This window comes from Oryctolagus cuniculus, chromosome 7 (assembly GCF_051225735.1).
Source record: "Oryctolagus cuniculus isolate XC-2025 breed Fujian yellow rabbit chromosome 7, ASM5122573v1, whole genome shotgun sequence".
Lineage (NCBI taxonomy): Eukaryota > Metazoa > Chordata > Mammalia > Lagomorpha > Leporidae > Oryctolagus > Oryctolagus cuniculus.
The window spans coordinates 108,364,217-108,391,607 of NC_142873.1; the positions used below are offsets into that span (position 1 = coordinate 108,364,217).

The 27,391-nt window shown below is 45.2% G+C and overlaps 1 protein-coding gene across 5 annotated transcripts in view; it reads left to right on the forward strand.

Moving 5' to 3' along the window:
* The first annotated feature begins 493 nt into the window (after positions 1-493).
* The window catches only part of JAK1 (Janus kinase 1), a 142,203-nt gene continuing 115,305 nt past the window's right edge, over positions 494-27,391 (forward strand). For 2 of the 5 annotated variants that reach the window (XM_051856411.3, XM_008265123.5), the window contains exon 1: positions 494-712. The gene's annotated coding sequence lies outside the window, so the exon portion shown is untranslated. Of the gene's footprint in view, positions 713-796; positions 893-1,281; positions 1,339-7,788; positions 7,927-27,391 lie in introns of those variants that run through there. The other 3 variants (XM_070078352.2, XM_070078353.2, XM_089300501.1) reach the window with 3 other exon arrangements.

Sequence of the window (27,391 nt, forward strand, 5' to 3'; positions counted from 1 at the left end):
TCCTTGCTGCTAATGGTGCACCCTGGGAGACAGCATGCATGGCTCAAGTGCTTGGGTCCTGTCGCCCACGTGGGAGACCCAGATTGGGTTCCAGGGCTCCTGCATTCGTCCTGGCCCAGTCCTGGCAGTTACAAACATTTGAGGCCAGTGAAACAGCATACGGAAGGTATGTTTCTCTCCCCTTTACCTTCCAAATAAAACGAAATAAAAATAAAATTAAAAAGTGTTGAGAGACTCCAGCCTTGGGATAAGCCCATGTGGGCAAATCCCGACAATTCTACTTCGATTCCAGAAGAGGCGCTAAAAAGAGGTGAGTTGAGGGAGGGAGAGCGAGAGAGCAAACACTGCACTGAGCCCGCGGCGGCAACTGGAGGTGCAAGGCCCTGGGCCTGGACCGCGGCCCCCGCCCGACGTTGCCCCGCTGCCGCTCGTGACGTCACGAGGGGGCGGGGGCGGGAGGCGGGGCGGCCGCGGGGCGGGGCGGGAGGCGGGTGCGTCGCCGAGCGCAGGCCGCGGCGCCCGCTGAATAGCCGGGAGCTGCGGACCGCGCGGGCCTGCGCCTCATCCTCTGGTTGCCCTCCAGGCGCCCCTTCCTCAGCCCTAGGCGTGTCCTCGCAGGAGCCCGGCGGGGCTGGCCGCCTAGCGAGCCGGCCCCTGACCGCGACCCGCACTGCTGCGCGGAGCCCGCCCGGCCCAGGCGCACACGGAAGTGGTGAGTGTCACCGAGAGGAGGTGGGGGAGCCTGCGCGGCCGGCCGCGGCGACCTGGCGAGGGGCGCGGAGCCCCGCACTGGCCGAGGTGGCCGCCGCTCTCCGCCCTCCTCGCGCGCCGCGCAGTCCGGGCGGCCCCGGCGTCCACCCGGCGGGCCGGCGGAGAAGTGCGGGCACGGAAGGTGGGGGATTTCCAGCGGAGCCGGCCGGCCGGGAGATCTGGGGTGGGGGCCGGCCGGCGGGGAGAGATTGAGCTCGCCGCCCCCTCCCCCAGAGCGCACGGCAAGTTTTCATAAACAAGCCCGGAGCGCGCCGTCTGACATCCTGTTTATGCCACCCTGAGATCCAGCCGCGGGCTTAGGGCTGACGGCCCTCGCTCGCGGCGCCTTGAACTTGACCGCGGGGTTGCGGCAGGGGGCGAGGAGGTTAGCTTTTGGCTGCGGGATGGAGGCTGAGGGTCCCAGCCGCATTCCTCCCTGGTCTTCTCGGGGAACAAGAGTTTCTAGAGTCGGGTGAGGGTGGGTGGGGGCGTCTGTGAACTCAGGAAACGCCCCCTCCTCTTTCAGGTTCTGTTAGGAGCGAAGGCCCCAGGTAGCCTGCGGAAGAAAAGGGGGAAAGATGACCCTGGGTGAGAGAACACTCGGTCCCCTCGCCCCAGGGAATCCTGAACCCTGCTGTAAAGGGACGGGTAACCAACGCTGGAGCTGGGTTCTGGCTCTACCTCCGGGGACCCCATGGGTCAGCGCCTCAGTCCGAGGGGCCAGGGTGCTTGGCAGGCGGTGCACACGCCTGCGGGTCACTCCCCGGGTCCCAGGGGGTGGGCTGCTTTCGCGTGTGTTTACGGAAGTTCTCAAGGGAGCTTGGAGAGACGGTGTGATTACTGCCTGGCAGGTGTTGGGTGTACTTTTTTAATGTTCTCCGCGTTTTCCTGGGGAAGGAGACCGTGTTCTCGCTGTCCCTTTTATTCGCGCCTTGGACGTGCTATTAACGTTGCTCCCCGTAGTCCTAGAGTTTTTCTCTTGGTGGCAGGAATTTGCAGTGGTATAAAGTCGCCATTACTTTCTTCAGGGAGGAAAACAGTGAAAACCTTGGTAGTTAAGTGATGAGTCTATTGCAGATACAATTAAGTACAATCATGGAGTCTTTGGTTGTTGGCCTTTTTTTTTTTTCTAAGAAAAGATTTGAGATATGTTTGGGCATATATATACAATGGAAGCAGATTCTTCGAGATCAGCGTTTTGTGTTGATTACATGTTTGTTTCTCCCATTTTTTGTTGACTCTCTTGCTTTTGGTGACTCTGAGGTTTTCCAAGACCAGGGAATCGTTTTTATTGAAGGATCAATGTGTTCTTTTGTACTTTGTGTTGAAGGCTGATGGAGACTCTCAGAGTGCTGGACTCTTCTAGTACAAACTGCTTTGTAATATGGAGAAAATGTCTCCCACGTATAGATCCAGATCACATTTAAATATGTAAGCAGATCATACTTAAGGACTGTGGACAGGAGTAGGAATAATGAAAGCCTCTATTTAATTCTATATGTCATCTTAAGTAAACACTTTCGCTGTTCCTTAGTTTCTTTAAGCAGCTACAAAACTGTATTATTAGGGTTGCAGTGTGACACTGCACATCGAGGATGGCCAGTTTCCTCCATTCTGCAGTGTACTAATTATTTACTACAGTCAGGAAATGATGATAGATTGCATGAGTTAGACATTGGTAAAATAATTTCTCAAAATATAACCACATACCAGTCGTAGTTTAGATGGTCTTAATGTCAGTTTGGCTAATGCTGTGTACAAACTTGTGATTATCTCTGAGCATGTAGAAACCTTTTACAGAGGGATGGTACTAAGAAGAGTTAGGTTGCAAATCTTTTCAAAATGCAGGCACTAACTACTAAAAAACCTAGTGACAATAGGAATTCTGGGGGTGGGGTTGCCTTTGCAGGAGTAGAGACTTGGGTTCAATGACATAAAGAGACTTAACTTCTAAATAGGCTGTGAGGTCTGGCAGTTTAGATTCTGGTTTACAAACATTGTTGGTTCCAGCTGCAGACCACCAGCTACAAACTCTAATAATGTTTAAAGTTTTCACTCAGTTTCTTCTGCATACCTTGGATGTGGCCAGAAACCCACATGAAGTGAATATTGAGAACATGTGTAGGTTTTTACCTTTTTTAGAGAACACTAAGGTAGTCACAAGTAACTGCATTTATAGTCTTATTACCAAAGACTAAGGTCTTTGTTTTTAACTCTGATTCCCCTGCTAAGTGTTTTCCCTCCTCAACACACATTCTGCATGTCTTTATTATGTTCTGACAAGATAATGATATGTCATTAGAAGATTTACTATCCTCAGTAAATTTGTGCAAAGCAATTCTTGTTCATTTCTACATTAGAAAAATTGTTTCAAGAGGATGGGGAATCAGTTAATTGAGCCTCGCTGAGCAAGCAGCATCTGCTGGCACTGTCATCTGGGCCTTGTCACAGAACAGAGGTGCTAGAAGGGACCTTGCAGATTCTTTTAGACCACTGGTTCCAGCTGGGCATGAGTTTGCGCCCACAGACATGTTTGCAGTTTCTGTGGATATTTTGTTAGAATTCGGGCCGGGGTGGTGCTGTGGCTTCTAGTGGGTAGAAGCCAGGGATGCTACTAAGCATCCTGCAGTGCCCAGCGCAGCTGTCCACAGCAAAGCACCATGGAGTGTAAAATGTCAGTAGTGCTTAGGTGAAGAAGTCCTGCTTTGTAGTGCTGGGTGAGGAACAAGAAGATACAGGCTCTGTCAGGTATGAGTCGTTTCCCTTCCAGCACCTATTCTCATCTGTGAAAAGGAGGAAAAATACCCACCTTGGCCATCTCACTGAGTTGTTGAGGGAAATCAAATATTGCCTGTATAATGTATGGGAATGGAAGTGCCATTTTGAAGACACTGTTTTTTATAAGTGAATTCCTCTAAAGATAATACCTATCATTGAGAGGAAAGGGGTAGAGGCTTTTGTTAATCATTTTTGGGGGTAAAGGACTCAGTGTACTTTAACTCCATAATTTCTTTAAGCATAAAGATGATTTTCTTATACCAAGAGGGAAAACTTGCTGCAAAAAAATAAGAAAATACAGGAAAGTAGTAGTTACAGGGAAAAAAATCATCTGTGCTCCACTCCCTTTCTCATTTCAGGACAATCACATTCTTACCCATTTCGTTTCTGTAAGGGAGGTTAAAACTGGGAGAAGGGCTGGTGTTCCAAACAGAGCGCAGCTGGTGAGCAGGGAAGGTGCTGCTTGTTTCTGTACCTTTCAATTTTCTCTTTTTACCATGAAAGTCCGTTCCATTATAGGAGGCATTAGGGAAATTGGCTCTCTGTTTTTCCGCATCTTGAGCTAACCTCTAAGCCGCATTCTCATTAGGCTTGTTGTTTACTCCCTGCTTCTTGGTCTCCCCTGTGCTCAGCTAGGTGTGCCACCGTTGCTTCCTGTCTCAGAAACCCTCTGGTGACATGGGCTTTTAAACAGCTACCATGTCGAAATGACTGGGTTTTAAGGGCAGGAAGCGAATTGCAGTGTGTATTCTTCCTTCTGAAGTGCACCAACATTTTGGCAGATTGAGACAACAAGAAAGCATAAAACACAAAGCTCGTTTCCATGTGGCATTTACTTTCTCAGTTTTAAGGATCTGCAGTTATTTGCAGTGGCAGTGGGCACACATTCTTCCTTGGTGGTCTTGAGTAAATTAGCCAGTTCCCAGGGAAGACCTGGTTTAGATGTAAAAGGAAACTTCAAGTCTTCTCTGAACAGAAGACAGAGCTGGTATGGGGATATTTTTAATCTGGAGTGAATCAGTTTATTTAATAGTAATATTCACAAGACATTTTGTTCATTTATTCATTCAGTAAATACTTGCGGAGCTCTTGCTGTAGCTCTGAGAGAAAAAGTAGAAACAGGCAGGGCCGGCGCCGTGGCTCAATAGGCTAATCCTCCGCCTGCGCACTGGGTTCTAGTCCCAGTTGGGGCGCTGGATTCTGTCCTGGTTGCTCCTCTTCCAGGCCAGCTCTCTGCTGTAGCCCGGGAGTGCAGTGGAGGATGGCCCAAGTCTTTGGACCCTGCACCTGCATGGGAGACCAGGAGAGGCACCTGGCTCCTGGCTTCAGATCAGTGCCGTGCACCGGCCGTGGCGGCCATTGGAGGGTGAACCAAGGCAAAGGAAGACCTTTCTCTCTCTCTCTCTCACTCTCCACAAAAAAACAAACAAACAAAAAAGAACCAGGCAGAACTCCCTGTCCTCCTCTGCAGCAGGTTGGAGACCCCAGAGGAGAGGGCATTTGCAGAGTTTTGCAGTTGGAGATTATACGCAAGCAAATGGATCAGTCCTGCTTTGTGACTGTGGAATGTTTCCTGGTTAGCCTTCAGGGTACTCCTTTGAAGTCTAAGGAATAAGCAGTAAGCTTTCCTTTTTTTTTTTTTTTTTTGATTTTTCTTTTTAGAAATACAGATTAATTCATCATTCCTTGTATACACAAGCATCTCTTTATTTTTTTTACTTTTTATTTTTTAAAATTTATTTTATTTATTTGAAAGACAGTTACAGAGAGAGGTAGAGACAGAGAGAGAGGTCTTCCATCCACTGGTTCACTCCCCAGATGGCCACTATGGCCCAAGCTGCGCCAATCCAAAGCCAGGAGCCAGGAGTTTCTTCTGGGTCTACCATGCGGGTGTAGGGGCCCCAGGACTTGGGCCATCTTCTACTGCTTTCCCAGGCCATAGCAGAGAGCTGGATTGGAAGAGGAGCAGTCGAGACTAGAACTGGCGCCCATATGGGATGCTGGCATTTCAGGCCAGGCCTTTAACCCACTGCGCCACAGCGCTGGCCCCACAAGCATCTCTTTAGTACTTACTGTGTGCCTGTCAGTTGGATAGGGCTCCATTTATGTGGGAATAAGCCTGCTGTGTGTAGCTGTTGTCCAATGTGGATGATATTGTATTAGAGTGCCCCAGACTGGGGGAGGGCAGGCATTTGGCACAGTGGTTGATACTACTTGGGGTGCCTGCATCCAGTATTAGAGTGCCTCTGTTCAAATCCCAGCTCTATTTCAGATTCTAGATTCCTGCTGAGGTACACCTTGGGGGGCAGAAAGAGATGGCTCAGGTTTGTGGGTCCCTGTCACCCTGAGAGCTGGATTTGGTTCTGATCCTCCTGGCTTTGGTCCAGCTGCTGCAGGCATTTGTGGGGGGCAAACCAGTAGATGGAAGGTCTCTCCCTGTTGCTTTGCCTTTCAAATAAATAAAATTTGGGGGCAGATTGTGGCACAGCAGGTTAAGCTGCTGCTTACAAAGCCCACATCCTATCAGATTGCTGGTTTGAGTTCTGCCTACTCTGCTTCCAATCCTGGGAGGCAACAGATGGTGGCTCAAATCTTCGAGTCCCTTCCACCCATATGGAAGACCTCAGTGGAGTTCCAGGCTCCTGGCTTAGGCCTGGCCCAGCCCTGGCTATTGCAGGTGTTTGGAGAATGAACCAGAAAACTTCACTCACTCTCTGTCATTCTGTGTTTCAAGTAGATGAAAATAAATAAACTATTTATTTATTTTTTAAAAAGCACTAGGACTCTGGAGGAGGGCAAAACCCTGCTTGGGGCTCTTGTTAAATGCTTTTTTGAAGAATCTTCATTTGTGTAGGGCTTTGAGTGGGTAGAAGCAGAGATGCAGCAGGAGCAAGGGTAGGAAGCTGGGCATGTACGTGACAAAATGGGAAGCGGCCACTGTGGCTCGAGCAGACACCAGATGGGAGGGAGCAGAAGGAGGTGAGGCTAGACATGCAGGCTGGGCTGGATTGTGAGTTTGGGACTCTCTATACATCTGTGAGCAGTGTGAGGTCAGGGAAGTAGCCCGTGCTGAATCAGTGTGTGGAGAAGAAGAGAAACCACTGGCAGTTTCTGAACCCCAGAAAAACATTAACAAATGGAAGAATTGGGAAGCACTGAAAGTTCTGTGCACAGTCAGCTGCTTCTGACTGTTGTGCTATTCTTTCCTTCTCATCTAGAAAATGCTCTTTTCTTAGCCATTCCTCCTAAGCAGTGCAGAAGACTGCAAGGAAACAGGGCATGCTTAGCCAAAAGAGAATGCTTGCCGTATAGTGGAGCAAAACCTACTTTGATTTGCTTTTAATTTATAAAGCATTCTTTGACAGTTTATCTGACTGGGTTTCAAGACAGTAGATCACATACAACAAACCTACAAGACAAAGGTTCTGAAAGAATGAATCCAGGAAGGCACACTCTTGGAGGCAAGCAGTGTTAATTTTTTTTCATAGTAGTTAATGAGGAATAGGAGCTTTGTGAAAAGCAGACACATAATTCAAAAGTGAAACAATCTGGGGCATTTAGTGGCAGGGCAAACCATTTTGAACACTGTAGTAAGCTGAAGCTGACACTGTTAAGCATGCAGTGTGGTAATGGATACAGCTGCAGCTGCCCAAGCCATTGAGAAGAGAAGAGGTCAGGTTGTAGAGCCTCATTGAAATGCGGTGGGAGTTCTCCCGCAGAAACAGGCAGCTTCAGACACCTTAGTGGGGGTTGGGAGGTGTGAAAGTATGGGCTGGGGACATTCTGCAGAATGGAAAGCCAGTGGGGCACTTTGCTTAACTCCTTAGGGGAAGAGCTTTATTTTTATTTATTTATTTTTTAAGATTTTATTTGAGAGGTAGAGTAACAAAGAGGGAGAGACAGAGAGAAAGGTCTTCCATCCGCTGGTTCACTCCCTAAATGGTCACAATGGCCTCCCAAGCCAGGAGATTCTTCTGGGTCTCCCATGTGGGTGGGAGACCAAGAGGAAGCACCTGGCTCCTGGCTTCAGATCGGCGCAGCGCTGGCCGTTGCGGCCATTTAGGGGGTGAACCAACGGAAGGAAGACCTCTCTCTCTCTCTCTCTTTTTAATTTTGACAGGTAGAGTTAGACAGTGAGAGAGAGAGAGACAGAGAGAAAGGTTCTTCTTCCGTTAGTTCATCCCTCAAATGGCCGTTACGGCCGGCGCTGCGCCGATCCAAAGCCAGGAGCCAGGTGCTTCCTCCTGGTCTCCCATACAGGTGCAGGGCCCAAGCACTTGGGCCATCCTCCACTGCCTTCCTGGGCTACAGCAGAGAGCGGGACTGGAAGAGGAGCAACTGGGACTAGAACCTGGAGCCCAAATGGGATGCCTGCGCCGCAGGCGGCGGATTAACCAAGTGAGCTGGCCCAAGACCTCTCTGTGTCTCTTTCTCACTGTCTAACTCTATTTGTCAAAAAAACAAAACAAAACAAAACAAAAAAACCCTCAAATTATATTCAGAATGTTTTAAGATTGTAGAGAGGTGCCACCTAGTAGAAGCAGAACAAAGGATAGCTGATATGTTCTTTGTTAGAACAGCTTAAGTAACAATTGAGTCAGTAAAACATTTAGGAGCTTTAAAAAGGTGATTTCTCAAAACTACAAGGGTTAAAGTTGCTGGCTAAATTAGGTTTTACTCAAATTTATTCAAGTAAATTAGGTTTTAAGGAAAAATGAGAAACAAGGATGCATTTATTTAACTTTAAATGCCATGTAAGGTAGATAATTTGGTAGGAATGTATTAGCCTTTCTGGGAAAGTCAATATAAAGAAACTGTGTTGCCTTCACTGATTCAGTTTACTTAGCAAAAGGTCTGTTGGCGGAGGGGCCCCAGGCATAGCTGTTTGTAAAATGGTGCCTGCAGAGTTGTGTGGAAATTGACAGTCTTTTAAATCAGATAATGCTACAGTGAATATTGCTGCTTAAGGAATTATAAGAGTTAAAAGAATTCTCATATATATACATACTCAGTTTCCACTGAAAGTTTTTACAGTTTTATTTCCATATGAAAAGCTGTGCTTTCCTAGAGTAAGATTTATCCAAAATTTAAAATTGTATAGAGTTGGTTCTTCCTCCTCATTTATACACACACTTTCCGTATTTTGAGTGTATTTAGTTGAGCAGGTTTCTTGGGTGTTATGCATACTCAGAAGAATGGTAGTTGCCACTGTGGTTGGAAAAGAGCTCTTAATATCATTTACATCCCACGTGCTTTGATATCAATCCTTGTTTTCTCATTTGAGAATGAGAACAACAGTAAAACTCTGAGTTGATTTGTGGAAGGGCAGTTGGTATGGAAGTCCACTGAACTGGTGAAAAGGCCAACTTATATGAATTTAAAAGCTAAATTTAGGTCTTATTTTCAGGAGCATTAAATAACTCAGATCAGCATGAAGATATAAAGTAGAAATAGATAAGAACAATTTGTAATTAGTGAAGCTCTTATTTGTTTTTAATTGTGTTTTTAAGGGCTTCGGGATACTAGAACTGACAATGGTTCATTTAATTAAGCACAATTATATCTGTAGGCTTGCTTGCACAGTTAATTTGTTTAGATTATAACAAGGCTGTAATTTATAGTAATTTTTTTTCATTAGTAGAATTGAAAAGTAATCTTTTATAGGAATAGAAAAGACAAAACAAAAGAACTCAAGGAAAAACAATTGGCCAACTATCAGGGAAAAATATTAAGACATTTAAAAAATTTTATTTGTTTTAAAGGAGCCAGGAGCTGGGCGCTCCATCCAAGTTTCCCATGCGGGAGGCAGGTACTCAATTACTTGAGCCTCCCAGGGTGTACATTAGCAGGAAGCTGAAATTGGCACCTGGACACCCTCTTGTGGGATGTGGGCAGCTGAAGCAACATCTTAACTACTAGGCCAAGCACTAAGCCTTCATGGGAAAGTTATACTGCTGGGGCCGGCACCCTGGCTCACTTGGTTAATGCTCCGCCTGCAGCGCCAGCATCCCATGTGGGCGCCAGGTTCTAGTCGGAGTTGCTCCTTTTCCAGTCCAGCTCTGCTGTGGCCCAGGAAGGCAGTGGAGGATGGCCCAAGTGCTTAAGCTCCTGCACCCGTATGGGAGACCAGGAAGAAGCACCTGGCTCCTGGTTTCAGATCGGCGCAGCGCCGGCCGTTGCGGCCATTTGGGGGGTGAACCAACGGAAGGAAGACCTTTCTCTCTATCTGTCAAATAAATAAGTAAAAAGAAAGTCATACCGCTAATTAAATTAGCTTGGTGGATTGCACACAGGTAGCCAGACAGATATGATTTATATTAAGAGATGTAATGAAGCTTGCTTAAGTATACCTGCAAACCCACTTTAGGGTTAATTCATGTATTACACACTGAAGAAAAGTATTACGGATAATGCCTAAATTGGCTATTCTGATTGTGTTCAGCTGAAACCATTAGGTAAAACTCTGGGCAGATTACTGAGAGATGAGTGAAAAAAAGTAGGAGTCAGGGACATAGTGTTCCAGAGGAAGAATACAGGAGGCAGAGGAAGGAGCCCGTGCCTAGCACCCAGGTGACATGATCTATTCATTCTACCCTGGCTGTCTTTGCTGACACTTGCCATTAATTGTTACAAAACTAATATCTCTCCTGGCCTGTCATTGTACTGACAGATGATTTCCCTGTTTCTCTTAATACCATCTGTATCCAGCTTCCTCAGAACCTTAGAAAGCTTTCCTGGTGAAGGGAAAGGCAGCAAAGACTGAATTGTCTCACTGTCACTAGTGAGATCTGTTGTAGCGCTAACACTGACACCGTGTTTGTACAGGTGAGCCTGCCTCTGTTTCCAGGCAGACTTCACATATAGGCATTGAACTTTGTATTTCCACTTGTCACAAAATGCTACTCTTTTCCCCTCCACCACTTAAAAATGGAAAAATTAGTCACCTCATTGGCTGTGCAAAACAAGTGGCAGGCCAGGTTTGGCATGCAGGCCAGATTACTGACCCCTGCCCTTGGACTCTTCCTGACCTCCCCTGTTGCTTTCTCCCCACCCTACACATAGCAGTTTGCAGGCTCTTCTGCTCCCTCCCAGAGTTTCCCACCGTTGCCTTCTCTCCATTCGCACAGCTGCAGCTTTGCTCTGGCTTCCTTTACCAGGGTGATTGTCGATCGTCGCAGTCTAGCCTCCCTGCCTCTAGCCTCCCCTCCAGGGTATCATCCATGGACACAGACTAATCTTCTGCAGCTTAACTCAGGTTGTAGAATCTCCCTGATCACAAGCCTTTGCAAGTCCTTTTTGCTTACAGAAAAGAGTCCAAACTCTACCTTAGTCTGGTAGTAAAGGCTTTTTGTGATAAGTCCTCCGCTTACCTTTTCAGCTTGTTCTCTGTTTCTTTCTACACTGTGCCAAAGTGGATTATTCATTATTATGCATTCAAAGCTTGAAACATTTATTATGCTTTTCTGCATTCTTTTAAAAATGTATTTAAAAACTTAATTTGAAAGGTAGAAACAAGACACACACACACACACACACACTGCACACATGCGAGCTCCCCCGTCTGCTGGTTCAGTCCCCAAATGTCTACAATGGTTGAGGCTGTGCCAGATAGAAGCCAGGAGCTGGGAACTCAATCTGGGTCTTCCATGTGGGTGTCAGGGACCCAGCCACTAGAGCCTTCATTCAAGGTGTACATTAGTAGGAAGCTGGAATTGGGGTTGGAGGTGGCACTTGAAGCTGCCACTCTGGTATGGGATGTGGGTATCCTAAATAGTGTCTTAACTGCGTGGCTCCTGGCTTTGGATTGGCTCAGCTCCGGCCGTTGAGGCCAACTGGGGAGTGAACCGGCGAATGAAAGACCTCTCTCCGTCTCTCTTCTCTCTGGGTAACTCTGCCATTCAAATAAATAAATAATTTTTTTAAGAAAAGACTATTTATTTAAAAGGCAGAGTTACAGAGAAGCAGAGGCAGAGAGAGAGAGAAGTCTTCCATCCACCCGTCCACTCCCCAGATGGCCGCAACGGCCGGAGCTACGCTGATCCAAAGCCAGGAGCCAGGAGCCTCCTCCGGATCTTCCCATGTGCATGCAGGGGCCCAAAGACTTAGGTGGAGCAGCCAGGACTGGAACCATATAGGATGCCAGCACTGTAGGAGGTGGCTTTACCTGCAATGCCACAGCACTGGCCCTTTTGTCAGTGTCTTGTAATCTGCAGATGACTGTGTATTTGGGGTAGGGCCTGTCTGAGGGATGTATAGCATATCTTCCTCAAGGAAGGGGAGAGGGAGCAAGGGGATGAGACAAATGATTTGTGTTTACTGTCTCCAGTGTTGGGCTGTGTGCTTTGCATTTGATAGTCTAATCTTTGTAATAACCAGGAAGTTGTTTGTTTTTTTAAGATTTTTTTTTATTATTTGAAAGGCAGAGTTAGAAAGAGAATGAGAGCTTCCATCTGCTGGTTTATTCCCCACATGACCACAATGGCCAGGGCTGGGCCAGATCGAAGCCAGGAGATTCTTCCGGGTCTCCCATCATGGGTGTAGGGTCTGAAACACTTAGGGCATTCTCCACTGCTTTCCCAAGACACATTAGTAGGGAGCTGGATCAGAAGTGGAACAACTAGGACTTGAACCAGAGCCCATATGGGATGCTGGTACTGCAGGCGGCAGCTTTACCCACTATGCCACAATGCTGGTCCCCAAGTTGGATCTTAATGGCATCATTTTCCAGTTGAGCAAACAAAGCTTATAAATGGCAGAGCTGGAATTGAAATCTGTTGCTATTTGCTGTTAAAAACTTCTCATTTCTTCCAATGACTTGTTTTTTAACTAGCAATGGGGATGTATTATTATTATTTTTACCATAGAATGTGAAATATAGTTTTTACTTAAGCAGTTACATGAATGAGGCTGGTTTTGAGTTTCTTCACTGACAACTCCATTTTAACCATTTAACAAATTGTACTTAAATTAACAGTAGTAAAACAACAAGAGAACAGGAAGTATCTTCATTACCAGATTAACAAATTTGCAGGCACCCAAATAGTTTCTGAGGCATATCAAAACACCTACATCAAAGGTTGCATTCATTTGAGAGGTTTCAATACATGTTTTGTGCTGAGACTATTTGTAGCATTTAAAGTATATACTAAGCAGCATTAGACTACTGTAGTTCACATTTGAGAAACACAGATTTAAGCTTTATACTACAACTTGCCAATTTAACGGTGCAGCTAATACAGTAACAATTACTCATTTCATATTTTTTCTTCTGAAATAAACTCAATAAGCCAATTCTCATTTAAGCACATGAAATAATGTCATGTCTTTTTTCTTATAAGAATAAATTTTAAAATTCAAATACTTTTTTTTAAAGATTTATTTATTTGAGAGGCAGAGTTACAGACAAAGAGAGGGAGAGACAGAGAAGTCTTCTATCTGCTGGTTCACTCCCCAAATAGCCGAAGCAGCCAGAGCTGGGCTGATCTGAAACCAGGAGGCAAGAGCTTCTTCTGAGTCTCCCACGTAGATGTGGGATCCCAAGTACTTGGACCATCTTCCACTGCTTTCCTAGGCTATCAGCAGGGAGCTGGATTGGAAATGGAGCAGCCAAGACTCGAATTGGCGTACGTATGGGATGGTGGCACTACAGGCGGAGGCTCAGCCCACTACACCACAGCGCTGCCCCTCCAAATACTTTGTATCATGGAAATTTTACCTAGCTGTACAAAGGCTCCCAATTACCATACAGTCATAAGTTTCTTCTTTGTAGATTCCATTAATTTATAGTTATTTTAGTACAGCTAAATGCAGGATACTACAGATTTTTGGGCAACAAAAATGTCAGTGTGTCACTACCTGTATTTAAGTAGAAGCACACCACAACCACAACCATGGCAAGTAAATGCCCTCACATGCCTTCTACTGCTTCCGGGGTTCCTTTCCACATCACAGGAGCTCGTTTAATGGATACCATTGGTCTCAACCTATCTCTGAGAGTCCCTTTTAAAAATTTTGAAATTTAACTGATGGAACACCTATAGGCTCAGTATGCTAGTTTTTTTTTCTTATTCTTCACTAATTCAAATACAATATATAATGTTTTAAATTTTTATAGACACCTTATTAAAATGATTAAATACATCTAAAATAGCATTAGTGGGTAAAATATTAACCAAAAAAAGGCACTAAGACTATTTTTGTAAAGATTTATTTATTTATTTGAAAGAGTTAGAGAGATCTTCCATCCACTGTTTGACCAGTTGGCCTCAACAGCTGGAGCTGCGCCGATCAGGAGCCAGGAGCCAGGAGCCTCCTCCGGGTCTCCCACACAGGTGCAGGGGCCCAAGGACTTGGGCCATCTTCTACTGCTTTCCCAGGCCATAACAAAGAGCTAGATGGGAATTGGAGCAGCCAGGACATGAACTGGCACCCATATGGGATGCTGGCACTGCAGGTGGCAGCTTTAACCGCTACGCCACAGTGCCGGCCCCTAAGAGTATTTTTCTTTTTCTTTTTTTTTTTTTTTGACAGGCAGAGTGGACAGTGAGAGAGAGAGAGGCAGAGAGAAAGGTCTTCCTTTTCTGTTGGTTCACCCTCCAGTGGCCTCTGCGGCTGGTGCGCTGCGGCTGGTGCGCTGCGGCTAGCGCACCGCGCTGATCCGAAGCCAAGAGCCAGGTGCTTCTCCTGGTCTCCCATGCGGGTGCAGGGCCCAAGCACTTGGGCCATCCTCCACTGCACTCCCGGGCCACAGCAGAGAGCTGGACAGGAAGAGGAGCGACCAGGACAGAATCCGGCGCCCCGACCGGGACTAGAACCCGGTTTGCTGGCGCCGCAGGCGGAGGATTAGCCTAGTGAGCCGCGGTGCCGGCCCCCTAAGAGTATTTTTGAGACTATTTTTTTCTTAAATAGAAAAGCTATGGGATTCATAATGAACACAGATATAAGACACTTTAACCCTGCTGTTTTCTATCAATAGTAATAGTAAATGCATGAAGCACAGAAAAGAAGAGCAGGATTTCAGGAGAAAAATCTAGTAAACACTTGAATTTTGGGTGCCTGAAACACAAAAGGGTTCACAGTGCTTATAAACACTGTCAGTATTTTCATCCTTTAAGTAGTTCAAATCTTTATTTCATTTCTTATTTTATCTGGAAATAGAAACCTAATTCATTACATAATGTATCTTACCAATTTCAGTTTTCAAGTATTCAAGTAATGCAAGCCCAAGTTTGCTTTTTGTGTGTGTGTGTGTGACAACAACACACTTAGTGAATGAGCTTCAAAGGCAGGGAAAAGTTCATTTAAAATAACTGATAATTTTCTGCCCAAAGACATAAGAATTAAGACTTAACACTGTAATCACACAATTGGTATATAATAAGAGAAAGAAAAAAAAGATGGTCCAATATAATCAATGTCTTCTTTTTAAAATGATTCAAAAGGGGCCAATGCTGTGGTATAGTGGGTAAAGCTGCTGCCTGCAGTGCCAGCATTCCAAATGGGTGCTGGTTTTAGTCCCAGCTGCACCACTTCTGATCCAGCTCTCTGCTATAGCCTGGGAAAGCAGTAGAAGATGGTCCAAGTCCTTGGGCCCCTGCACCCATGTGTGAAACCTGGAGGGAGCTCCTGGCTCCTGGCTTTGGATCGGCGCAGCTCCTGCCATTGCGGCCATCTGGGGAGTGAACCAGCGGATGGAAGAATCCTACGCCTCTTGCCTCGCCTCTTGCCTCGCCTCTTGCCTCGCCTCGCCTCGCCTCTCCTCTCCTCTCCTCTCCTCTCCTCTCCTCTCCTCTCCTCTCCTCTCCTCTCCTCTCCTCTCCTCTCCTCTCCTCTCCTCTCCCTCTGTGTAACTTTCAAGTAAAATAAATAAATCTTAAAAAAAAAAAAAAGAGCAGATATTCCCCTAATACACAGAGGCATAGTCCTCACAGCCTCATAGCCATCACAGGGAAAATAAAAAACAAGTATCTCTACAAATACCCAAAAATATATGCAGCAACTCAAGAAACAAGAATGAGGAAGGCAACATGATGCCTCCAAAGAAACACAATGACACTTCAATACTAGAATGTGAATGCTTTACCCACTACACCGCAGTACGGGCCCTGTCTGCTCTTTCAGTGAGTACCCTGAAGCGTGTACTGGGTATGGCCTGGGAGCTCTGTTCAGTGCTCCAGTGTGAGGGGAGTGTCCAAGGTGACTCCTAAATAGGGTGTGGTAAATCTCTCTCTCTTTTTTAATCAGAGGGGAGGTTTAATCAGCTCTGTTGGCATAGTCTCACCTCCTCTCTTCCAAGACGACCAATGTTATATCCAGTGGGTATAATATTCATTCGCACTGCCACAAGAACCACACAAAGGATCTATGCAGTCCTCGGTGTGAGCATGGATCCTGCAGCAGTGACCCTCATGAGGGAATCAGGGAGCCCCGAACCTGTGGAGCTGCCCACAGTGACTGCCCAAAGACCCAGCCACACTCTGGTCCTCCCACACAGCCACAGTGTTTTCACAGTCCCAGCATGTAAGGCTCCCATAGTCATGAGCTCCCAGTCTGCTGTCAAACCTCCCACTGGATTCAGGTGTCTCCTCTCGACTGGTTTCTAGACACTCGGACATGAGCTGGCATAGCTGTTACGTTTGTCCAAAATGGTGCCTGCTCTCTGTTGGCTAGTTACAGGATGCTGGTGTCGCGTGGTTGGGGAGAGAGAAATGTGCCCTTTTTTTTCCCTCCAGGTTGGCAGGTATACTGTCTCCCACAGGGCTCCAAGCTGTACTCATGCCAGGCTCTTCCTGCAGCTTTATTGCCAGTGGCTTGGGCTGCTGTAGTCTGGTCTCACCTCACTCTCCAAAGCTGGTGCTGAGGCTCTTGGCTGCTGGAGTCTTGAGTTGTGCACTTCCACACCCTCCATCTGCAGCATCTCTCTAATTTGTGTGGCATTTCCTCTGCCATTTTCTCCCTGATTCTTCCCTGAGATTGGACTCTCTGCATGTTTTTTCTTTTTTAACTGTCTTCCCCTAGACTAGAGCAGTAAGCTGTCTCCCTATTCTGCCATCTTGGTGTCTCTTGCGGTGTATTTTCTAACGACTTTAAAAACATATTTACTTATTTGAAAGTCAAAGTTAGAGATGTCTTCTGTCTGCGGGTTCACTCCCCAGGTGACCGCAATGGCCAGGGTTGTTCCAGGTTGGAGCCAGCAGTCAGGAGCTTTGGCTCGATCTCCCATGTGGGTGGCAGGGGCCCAAACACTTGGGCCATCTTCTGCTACTTTTCCCAGTCCATTAGCAGGGAACTGGGAAGTGGAGCAGCCCGGGCCACAAACTGGTATCCATGTGGGATGCCAGCATCACAGGCAGCGGCTTTATCTGGTATGCCACAACACTGACCCTTAAAAACTTTCCTACTCTTCAAAACTTCTTTCTGCTTACTCATCACTTGTCTCCTCCCACTTCTTCCTCCCTCCCTCCCTCCCTCCCTCTCTCTCTCCTTCCCTCCCTCTCTCTCTCTCTCTCTTTCTTTCTTTCATTTTTGACAGGCAGAGTTAGACAGTGAGAGAGAGAGAGAGGCAGAGAGAAAGGTCTTCCTTTTTCTGTTGGTTCACCCTCCAGACGGCCACTACGGCTGGCGTGCTGCGCCAATCCTAAGCCAGGAGCCAGAGCCAGGTGCTTCCTCCTGGTCTCCCATGCAGGTGCAGGGCCCAAGGACTTGGGCCATCCTCCACTGCCTTCCCGGGCCACAGCAGAGAGTTGGCCTGGAAGAGGAGCAACCGGGACAGAATCTGACACCCCAACCGGGACTAGAACTTGGAGTGCCGGCGCCGCAGGCGGAGGATTAGCCAATTGAGCCATAGCGCCGGCCTCCCCCCACTTCTTTTTTGGACTGATATTAGCATTTAAAATAAAGATCTGTTCAGGTCTTGCTTTCTAAACTAAAGTTTCTGAAGTAATTTTAGGTTATTGGAGGAGTGCCTTGATGTATCTATATAGTATTTGTTGTTGTTAGACATTAGGTAATAACAAAGACCAAACAGGATTTTAAAAAATTTTGAGGGGGTGGGGGGAGGCAGGGCATTTTAGTTCATTTAGCTGCCCTAAAGAGAATGTAGTACTTTCTTGTGAGATGTTTACCTTAAAAGTTGCTTTAATGTTTTTGACATTTTAAGTCAAACTAGATTGACTGTTGTTATATACAACTTGGTGATTATATAAAAGGTCCTGTGTTTACCTGCTTGTGTCTGAGAGTGCCATATGGAAAGCATGCTGGACTTGGACCAGGAGCAGCTGGGTCTGAGGGTGTCCTCTGCATCTCACTACCTCTGTTACCCTGGGTGGTAATTGATCCTCAGTTTTTCTCAGCTGCAAAGTCTACTTACTTGTACCTGTCATAAAGGAGGTTTTGTGAGGATTAAATGAGGTAGAGCTTATGAAATAACTTGAGACAGTGCCTGAGATGCAGCATTTAACGGTGAACATTGCCAGAAACTCAGTGATTGTTTACAAAGTAATTATACTTTTGTAAGTGTGTACTTTATAGGTAAATATTCCTCAGGTTGTGAACTTCTCATGTAGGAAACCCCCTTAGGCAAAAGCAGCAGTCTAAGATTCAGCCTCCCAAATCAGTTTGTGGGTTTGACTCCTGTTGTTTTTACTTGGTGAGTGGTTGTTGTAGGCAGGTTATTTAATCTCTTTGTGCCTCAGTTTGCTCATTTATGAAAGGATCACGAAAACAACAGCACGTACTGTGTAGAATTGTAGGGATTACATGAGAGTGTGCATGTGTGTGCGCATGCACGTGCCATCACTCTGTTGTAAAGGTTTGCCTGTGTTGCTCGGTGTTTCTCTTTCCTCCCTGCATAGGCAGCCCTCAAGTCCTCTGGAAAGTCCCTGGAACCCTCCCTCATATCTTCTCTTATCAGGAGACTTGTTTGTACATCATGTGCCTTTTTTCTCTAGCTTTAGTCCCTTCCTAATTACTTCATTTTAATACAGGCTGTCCTTTTCTTGTGTCTCCTTCCTTGTGCATTTCTTGTCTAGACACTTAAAAAATTTTATTTTTGTATTGTGTGGAAACTGAACATTTTCTGGTATTGATTGATAAACCCCACAATGTACTAAGGATCCTCTTGTGTCAAGAAAGATGGACATCCTATAGTTTCAAGCAAAGAAGAAAAAAAAAATGAAATGCTTTATTGGTTACTGGGTTACTGAATGTTTACTCTGGCTGGGCCAGACACTTAAATCAGTAAACTGAGGCTTACAAAAGTTGAATAATGTGCTTAAAAGAACCTAGCTTTTAAGTGGGGGAATCTGGATTAGGTCAAAGCCAGGCTCCCTGGTCTCCTTAAAGTCTTCAGGTACAACTCAATACTGACTGGAGTGTCACTATATCCTGCTTTCCCTCATGCACCAACTTTTGATGACAAAAGCACTCACGGTTCTCTTTGACTACAGTGTTTTCTGCTCTTTTGGTAGGGCAGAGTATAGTGTTTCAAATAGGTTATGTGTTAAATTGGTCTTTTCTGTGTTTGGTTAGAAACCTAACCACATTTGCAACAGTGTGTGTCGGGTGAAAAACGTGCTGCAAGTCTCTTAACTAGCAGTGAATTTTTAAAAAGGTAGAACAGTTTATAAAATAAGGACCACTAGTGTGTGTGTGTGTGTGTGTGTGATCTGCATTGGTATACTTTAAAAGCTTGTGTATCCTACCTGAACCAGAAAGTACACAGGTTCGCACACTCACTTCCTTAATTATTTAGTCTCATTTGGTTGATCTTTGTATCCCAAATCTGTGATATTATCTTTGACACATCATAGGAAACTTGTGAATAGACCTATTTAGGTCTGTTAATAAGCAATGGCTCTTTGTACTTTTCTGTCTGCATGATATATTTCAATTAAAAAAAAAAAAATCAGAACTAGCGCTGTGGTGCAGCAGATTAAAGCCCCGGACTGCAGTGCTGGCATCCCATATGGGTGCTGATTTGAGTCCTGGCTACTCCACTTCTGATCCAGCTCTCTGCTATGGCCTGGGAAAGCAGTAGAAGATGTCCCAAGGCCTTGGGCCCCTGCACCCACATGGGAGACCCAGAAGAGGTTCCTGGCTCCTGGCTTTGGATCAGCTCAGCTCCAGCTGTTGCAGCCATTTAGGGAGTGAACCAGCACATGGAAGATCTACCCCCCACCTGTGTGTGTGTGTGTGTGTGTGTGTGTGTCTACTTATCTGTAACTCTGTCAAATAAATAAAATGAATCTTTTAAAAAAAATCAATGGAGTAAGGATCAGGAAAGATTTAAACAGGAATATTGCTACAGGGTTGCCAATCAGGTGACAATACTTCCCATGCCAGTTGAATAGAGACATTTATTTATTTATTTTGTTTTATTTTATTTATTTTTTGACAGGTGGAGTTAGACAGTGAGAGAGAGAGACAGAGAGAAAGTTCTTCCTTCAGTTGATTCACCCCCCAAATGGCTGCTATGGCCGGAGCTATGCCAATCCAAGGCCAGGAACCAGGTGCTTCCTCCTGGTCTCCCATGTGGGTTCAGGGGCCCAAGGACTTGGGCCACAGCAGAAAGCTGGACTGGAAGAGGAACAACCAGGACTAGAACCTGGTGCCCATATGGCATGCTGGCACCACAGGCGGAGGATTAACCAAGTGAGCCAGAGCGCCAGCTCTGAATGGAGACTTTCAAAGGTATTTGGGAACCAGACATTTAAGAGAATATTGCCGGCCTGCGCCGTGGCTCATTAGGCTAATCTTCTGCCTGCAGCACCAACGCACCAGGTTCTAGTCCCGGTTGGGGCGTTGGTTCTGTCCCGGTTGCTCTTCTTCCAGTCCAGCTCTCTGCTGTGGCCTGGGAAGGCAGTGGAGAATGGCCCAAGTCCTTGGGCCCTGCACCCTCATTGGAGACCAGGAGGAAGCATCTGGCTCCTGGCTTTGGATCGGCGTAGCGCTGGCCCTAGCAGCCATTTGGGGAGTGAACCAATGGAAGAAAGACTTTCTCTCTCTCTCTCCCTCCCTCTCTCTGTCTCTCAGTGTCTAACTCTGCCTGTCCAAAAAAAAAAAAAAAAAAAATTGCCTTGATTATTGGGAGATAAGGAAAGCAGTCCAGCAAGTTCCATCTTGGGGTGGAGTCTTGTTTACTTTTCTCAGGTTAGAACTGCTAGCTCTAATAGTTTTAAAATGTCAGGGAGACACGTCTGCTATGAACTCTTGCATATTTGGTTCTGAGTTTATGAACATTGTCTGATAACATTGTCAACATGTTAGTTAGTCATTAGGTTTTCTTCTTTTTTTTAATATTTCGTTATTTATTTGAAAGGCAGAGTTACAGAGACAAAGAGGTGCAGAGAGAGAGAGAGATCTTCCATCTTTTGGTTCACTCTCCAAATGGCCACAACGGCTGGAGCTTGGAGCTTCTTCTGGGTCTGCCATGTGGGTGAGGTACCCAAGGACTTGGGCCATTTTCTACTGCATTCCCAGACCATAGCAGAGAGGTGGATTGGAAGTGGAGTAGCTGGGACTAGAACCAGTGCCCATATGGAATGCCAGCACTGCAGGTAGCAGCTTTACCACTACGCCACAGTGCCAGCCCTGTCATTAAGGGTTTTTATAGTTGAAATACAACAGTGATTTTTCATGTCATTGGTTATGGTTAGAGTCTATGTGAGAATTATGATATATACTGTATTTTTATTACTTGTTTGTTTTGTAGGATTTTCTTCAAAACCTCTACCTATTTATATTGCTTCAGTATTTATTAGTGGTGGTGTTGGTTATGAGATTGTATTGTTTTTTTTTTTTTTTTTTGACAGGCAGAGTGGATAGTGAGAGAGAGAGAGAGAGAAAGGTCTTCCTTTGCCATTGGTTCACCCTCCAATGGCTGCCACGGCCGGTGTGCTGCGGCTGGCGCACCACTCTGATCCGAAGGCAGGAGCCAGGTGCTTCTCCTGGTCTCCCATGCGGGTGCAGGGCTCAAGCACTTGGGCCATCCTCCACTGCACTTCCCTGGCCACAGCAGAGAGCTGGCCTGGAAGAGGGGCAACCGGGACAGAATCTGGCGCCCCAACCGGGACTAGAACCTCGTGTGTCGGCACCCGCAGGCGGAGGATTAGCCTATTGAGCCGCGGTGCCAGCTGATTATATTGAATTTTAATGGACACTTTGTAGATTTAATAGTATTTTAATTTAGGGAGGATGTTGGATATACTATAACAATAGCTATTGAAGAGTTTCCTGAGAACTGATGTTTTGTAGTTTTAATCTGGACATTTTATTATTAGATTTATTAATAGAATTATGGTTATAAAAATAGATGTTATGAAATGGAGATTATTATTGATTTTAAGTATTGAATAGTTTTTCAGGTTGAAGAAATTGGTCTTCCTAATCTCTAAAGATGTTTTAACACACAATGATCATCAAATCTTGTAATATTTTTAAGAGTTCAAGGAATAGTGAACATTGTGGTGCAGTGGGTTAAGCTGCTGCTTGGGACACCCACATTCCATATCGAAGTGCTGGTTTCAGTCCTGACTCCTCTGCTTCTGACCCAACTTCCTGCTACTGTGCCTGGGAAGTCAGCAGATGATGGCCACTTGGATCCTTGCCATCCCCACTAGAGACCCAATGGAGTTCTGGCTTCAGCCTGGTCTAGCTCTGGTTGTTGTGGGCATTTGTGGAGTGAATAAATGGATGGAAGGATTCTCTTTTCTCTCTGTGTCCTTCCCTTCCTCTAAAACTTCGCCTTTCAAATACATAAAAAAAATCTTAAAAAAAGAAAAAAGTTGGGAAAATTGAAGTTACCTAGGAATACCCCCTTCCCCAAGGATGGAGGTAAAAAACAAAAAGAGTGTTTATGTGACTTTCTCAGGAACCTTTGGGGGCCAACACTTCAGTGATAAGATGATGCAGAAGGTAGTGAAGTGTTGCCTTTAGAAAACTGCCTTTTTGTTCAAGTATTTCTGAGGAGGCTGAGGTATATTTATGGGTCGGAGGAGATTTAAAAGACACTTAAGAGAATTAGGCTTATTTATGGCCCACTTAGTACCTTGGATGTTCTGAAGGGCAGCTGTCCTGGGGGAAGAGGTCACATTGCTCATGTGAGCTGTTCTGGTTGCTCAGTCTTAGGGCCCGGTTGAGTGGATGGTGTCCAACTTCTGTGGGTGTTTTTTCTTAGGAACAAAGTAACACCAACTTAGCTCATTTCTTTTTCTTAAAGATTTATTTATTTGAAAGTCAGGGTTACACAGAGAAGGAGAGGCAGAGAGAAAAAGAGAGGTCTTCCATCCGCTGGTTCGCTCCCCAGATGGCTACAATGGCCGGAGCTGTGCTGATCAGGAGCCAGGAGCTTCTTTCGAGTCTCCCACACAGGTGCAGGGGCCCAAGTCTTCTGCTTTCCCAGGCCATAGCAGAGAGCTGGATCACAAGTGGAGCAGCTGGGACTCGAACTGGCGCCCATATGGGATGTCGGCACTGCAGGTAGTGGCTTCACCTGCTATGCCACTGCGCCAGCCCCAGCTCATTTCTAAGCATGGTAAAATTGGGTTCCGGTTTTTAAAATTTCAATACTATTCTGCATTTAATAAAAATGTTTCCTTTCATGTTGACATTTACTCCCATGTTAAAACTGTTGTTACTTACTCTCTCTGTTTTTGCCCATGAGAGTATGCATATGTAATATTAATTGCAGGATGTATATGTCTTTTCTGAATAATTTTTTTAAATTACATATTTTTTATTTAGTAAATATAAATTTCCAAAGTACAGTTAATGGATTACAATGGCTTCCCCCCCATAATTTCCCTCCCACTCGCACCCTTCCCATCTCCCGCTCCCGCTCCCATTCCATTCACATCAAGATTCATTTTCAATTCTCTTTATATACAGAAGATCAATTTAGTATATATTAAGTAAAGATTTCATCAGTTTGCACCCACACAGAAACACAAGTGTAAAATACTGTTTCAGTACTAGTTATAGCATTACTTCACATTGGACAACACATTAAGGACAGATCCCACATGAGAAGTAAGTACAGTGACTCCTGTTGTTGACTTAACAATTTGACACTCTCGTTTATGGCGTCAGTAATCTCCCTAGGCTCTAGTCATGAGTTGCCAGGGCTATGGAAGCCTTTTGAGTTCGCCGACTTCGATCTTATTCCAACAGGGTCATAGTCAAAGGGGAAGTTCTCTCCTCCCTTCAGAGAAAGGTACCTCCGTCTTTGATGGTCCCGTTCTTTCCACTGGGATCTCACTCGCAGAGATCTTTCTGAATGATTTTTTCCATTGTAGTACGGCTTTCATGATAACTTTGAATGGTTATATAATATTTAATTGGATCAGTGTTACTTTTTTTGCTTAAATAAGCCCCCTGTTATATTTAAGCTTTTTCTGTTTTTACTAAATAATATAGAGAACCTTTGAAGCATAAATAACATTCTTGTATGCCTATAACTTTGTTAGGATAAATATAAAGATTTACTCTATCAAAGGATGTAACCAATTCAATGATTTAATATTTAATTCTGGAAAATTAAACAGGAACTCAGATCATAAAAGGCTTTAAACATTGGCAGGAAGCTGTTAATTTCTTGACAGTTGTAATGGCAACCTACTGGTTAATAACATCACATAGTCACCCTTTTATAGTTGTTTACTATTGGCAGATGCCATTTTATTCAAATGACATGAATTGATTTACTTTTTAGGGAATAGTATTATGTAAGTGCAAAGGAAGGCATGAATGTGAAATTGAGTATATAATACTTTATTAATAATATATAATTAAGTATTTTATATGATATATAATACTTTGTTATTAATAAATACCTTTATTATTTGTTATATAACTTAGTTATAATAAAAGAAAAAACAAAAAAACCTATGTAGTTTCTAGGCCTGTGAAATTGGCCAGTGCAGTGAATTTTTGTATGACTAATAGGAGTGGGGCTTTTACTTTTCTGTCATTCAGGTGTAGAATCGCATAAGCTGGCTGGTTTCCCTGAAACACTAATGTTTTTTGTTATGTGGGAAATGGATTCTACTTTCAACCTCTGGTGTTTTGTGCTTAGTGGAGATACTTTGTATGATGTCAGGATCATCATTCTGTAATGCAAATCTGACTCCTCACTGCCTTACATGAAATCTGTCGCTTGCCTGTGCTCTTTGCTGTTGAGCATCAGGTCCATCCAAATTCCTTAGCTTGGGATGAAAAAGCCCCTCATGGTCACCAATCTCGCTTTCCTGTTCTTGCAGTCAGTACTCTGGCTTTACTGACCCATTTTCTTAGATATGGCATGGTCTCTCCTAATTCTAGGTCTTGTTCTTTGCACATGCAGTTCCTTTTGCTGGGAACAGCTTTCCCTCCTGCAGCTCTTGCTCATCCTTTAGATTGAGTTTTTTGTCTTTTTCTCTTGTAAGCTTTATCCTCTAAGGGATGTGTCTCCTTTGGCCCTGGATAACATCTGGTCTTCGTTATCATGGCATCGACTGTGCCTTTGGCTACCCTGGAAGCTCCAGAGGTTAGGACCAAGTTGTTAGTCCAAGTTCAACCCAGTGTCTTCTGTCAAACAGATGGCCAGTAAAATAGTATCAAAGACCAGTCATAAGAAACTGTGGAGTCCGGCACTGTGGCTCAGCGGGTTAACACCCTGGCCTGTAGTGCCGGCATCCCATATGGGTGCCGATTTGAGTCTGGCTACTCCACTTCTGATCCAGCTCTCTGCTATGGCCTGGGAAAGCAGTAGAAGATGTCCCAAGGCCTTTGGGCCCCTGCACCCACATGGGAGACCCAGAAGAGGCTCCTGGCTTCTGGCTTTGGATCAGCTCAACTCCAGCTGTTGCAGCCATTTGGGGAGTAAACCAGCACATGGAAGACCCATTGCTTGCTCTCTCTGCCTCTCCTCTCTTTGTGTAACTCTGACTTTCAAATAAAAATAAATAAATCTTTTTTAAAAAAAGAAACTGTATTTGTCTTATCCAAGGTGTGGTTAATTGTTTTTTAAAAATTTTTTATTACTATAAAGAGGACAGATTTTATGCTTTGCATAGGTACAGTTCCAAGAAGACAACTACAGTTCCCTCACTCTTCTGCTTCCCCCACAACACCCCTCCCTCCCTCACTCCCCTCTCTTCATCAGTTTTTGCAAAGCCATAATTTTAATCTGCTCTGTAGTCACAGGCTTAATTCACCACTAAACATAATATTTAATGGGTAAAAAATAGGAAGACCATAGTTCCACAGGAGTATAAACAAGGGCAAAAAACACCAATCATGTTCCAAACTGACCACTTCATTACTATACATTTTTCTGTATTCTATATTAACCACCATATATCAGAGAAAACATGATATTTGTCTTTTTGAGGCTGGTTTATTTCACTAAGCATAATAATTTCCAGCTCCATCCATTTTGTTGCAAAAGATAGGACTTCGTCCTTTTATATGGCTGAGTAGTATTCCATCGTGTATATGTACCACATTGTCTTTATGCAGTCATCAGCTAATGGACAGCTGGGTTGATTCCATATCTTAGCTATTGTGAATTAAGCTACAGTAAGCATGGGGGTACAGATAACTCTTTCATATGCTGATTTCATTTCATTTGGGTAAATTCCCAGGAGTTGGATGGCTGGGTCATATGGTAGATCCATTTTCAGATCTCTGAAGAATCTCCATACTGTCTTCCATAATTAATTGTTTTAATATTGTTAGACTACTTAGACTTTCATGGAGGAAACCATTACATTAATAACAGTCACAACAAGGAGGGATTGAGAGCTCCTTGTAGTTTATGATGCTCCCTTGTAAAGTTTTCACTGGAGACTGTAGGAAATAGGTTCCGAGAGGTGGAGCAATTGTGAGCTTTCAGTTCCAGGCCCTGTGTGTGCGTGTGGCTGCTGCCATAGATGGGTTTTGAGAACTGCACAGCCCGTAGGCATCTTAGCCTGGTACTGCTTGTGCAGCTGACCGTTTGCTGCCCTGGTTCCAGAGCCTCCAGGGGTGTGGTCTACGGGCCTGCTGCCTCTGGGCAGTGTCAAGCCCTACCACAGGCTTGAGTCAGCATTTGCCTGCCTTTCTCTCGTTCTGGCAGAAGGGGTCAGCTCTGCATATTCTCTGGAAACACAGCCTGAGTACATCATGCAGTCAGGGTCTTTTATGGCTGAAACATGTCTCCATGAATGTAATCTATTACCCTTGACTTGAATCTTTGAGGAGCAAGAGGTTTTTAGTTCCTCTTTCCCTTTTGACCCTTTTCCCCCTTGTCTTTAAAAAGCTTTAAAAGGCTAGGAACTGGGGCCAGCGCTGTGGCACAGGGGAATCACCGGCATCCCATATGGGCGCCAGTTGGAGGCCTGACTCCTCCACTTCCGATCCAGCTCTCTGCTATGACCTGGGAAAGCAGTAGAAGATGGCCCAAGTGCTTGGGCCCTGCACCCGCATGGGAGACCTGGAAGAAGCTCCTGGCTCCTGGCTTTGGATCAGTGTAGCGCGCCAGCCTCAATGCTCTGGCTGTAGTGGCCACTTGGGAGGTGAACCAACGGAAAAAGGAAGACCTTTTCTCCCTTGTGGGGAGCAGCCCGGACTGGACTAAGTTACTGGAATTAAGACTTATTCTATGCATCTGCTCTCCCACAATATGGCGCTGGGAGAGAAGTAAACAGCTTCTACACAGCTGCCTCCAGTTCAGCTAATAAACTGTAGGACTTGCTCCTGATTGGAGGAGAGCAGCGTACTCGGCGTGTGGGCAGCCGAGTTAGGATTGGCGGAGGAGGACTATAAAGGAGGAGAGAGACGGCATGCACCAGGAACATCTACAAGGAACATCTAAGGGGAACATGTAGCTGAAGGAACACCTGTGCAG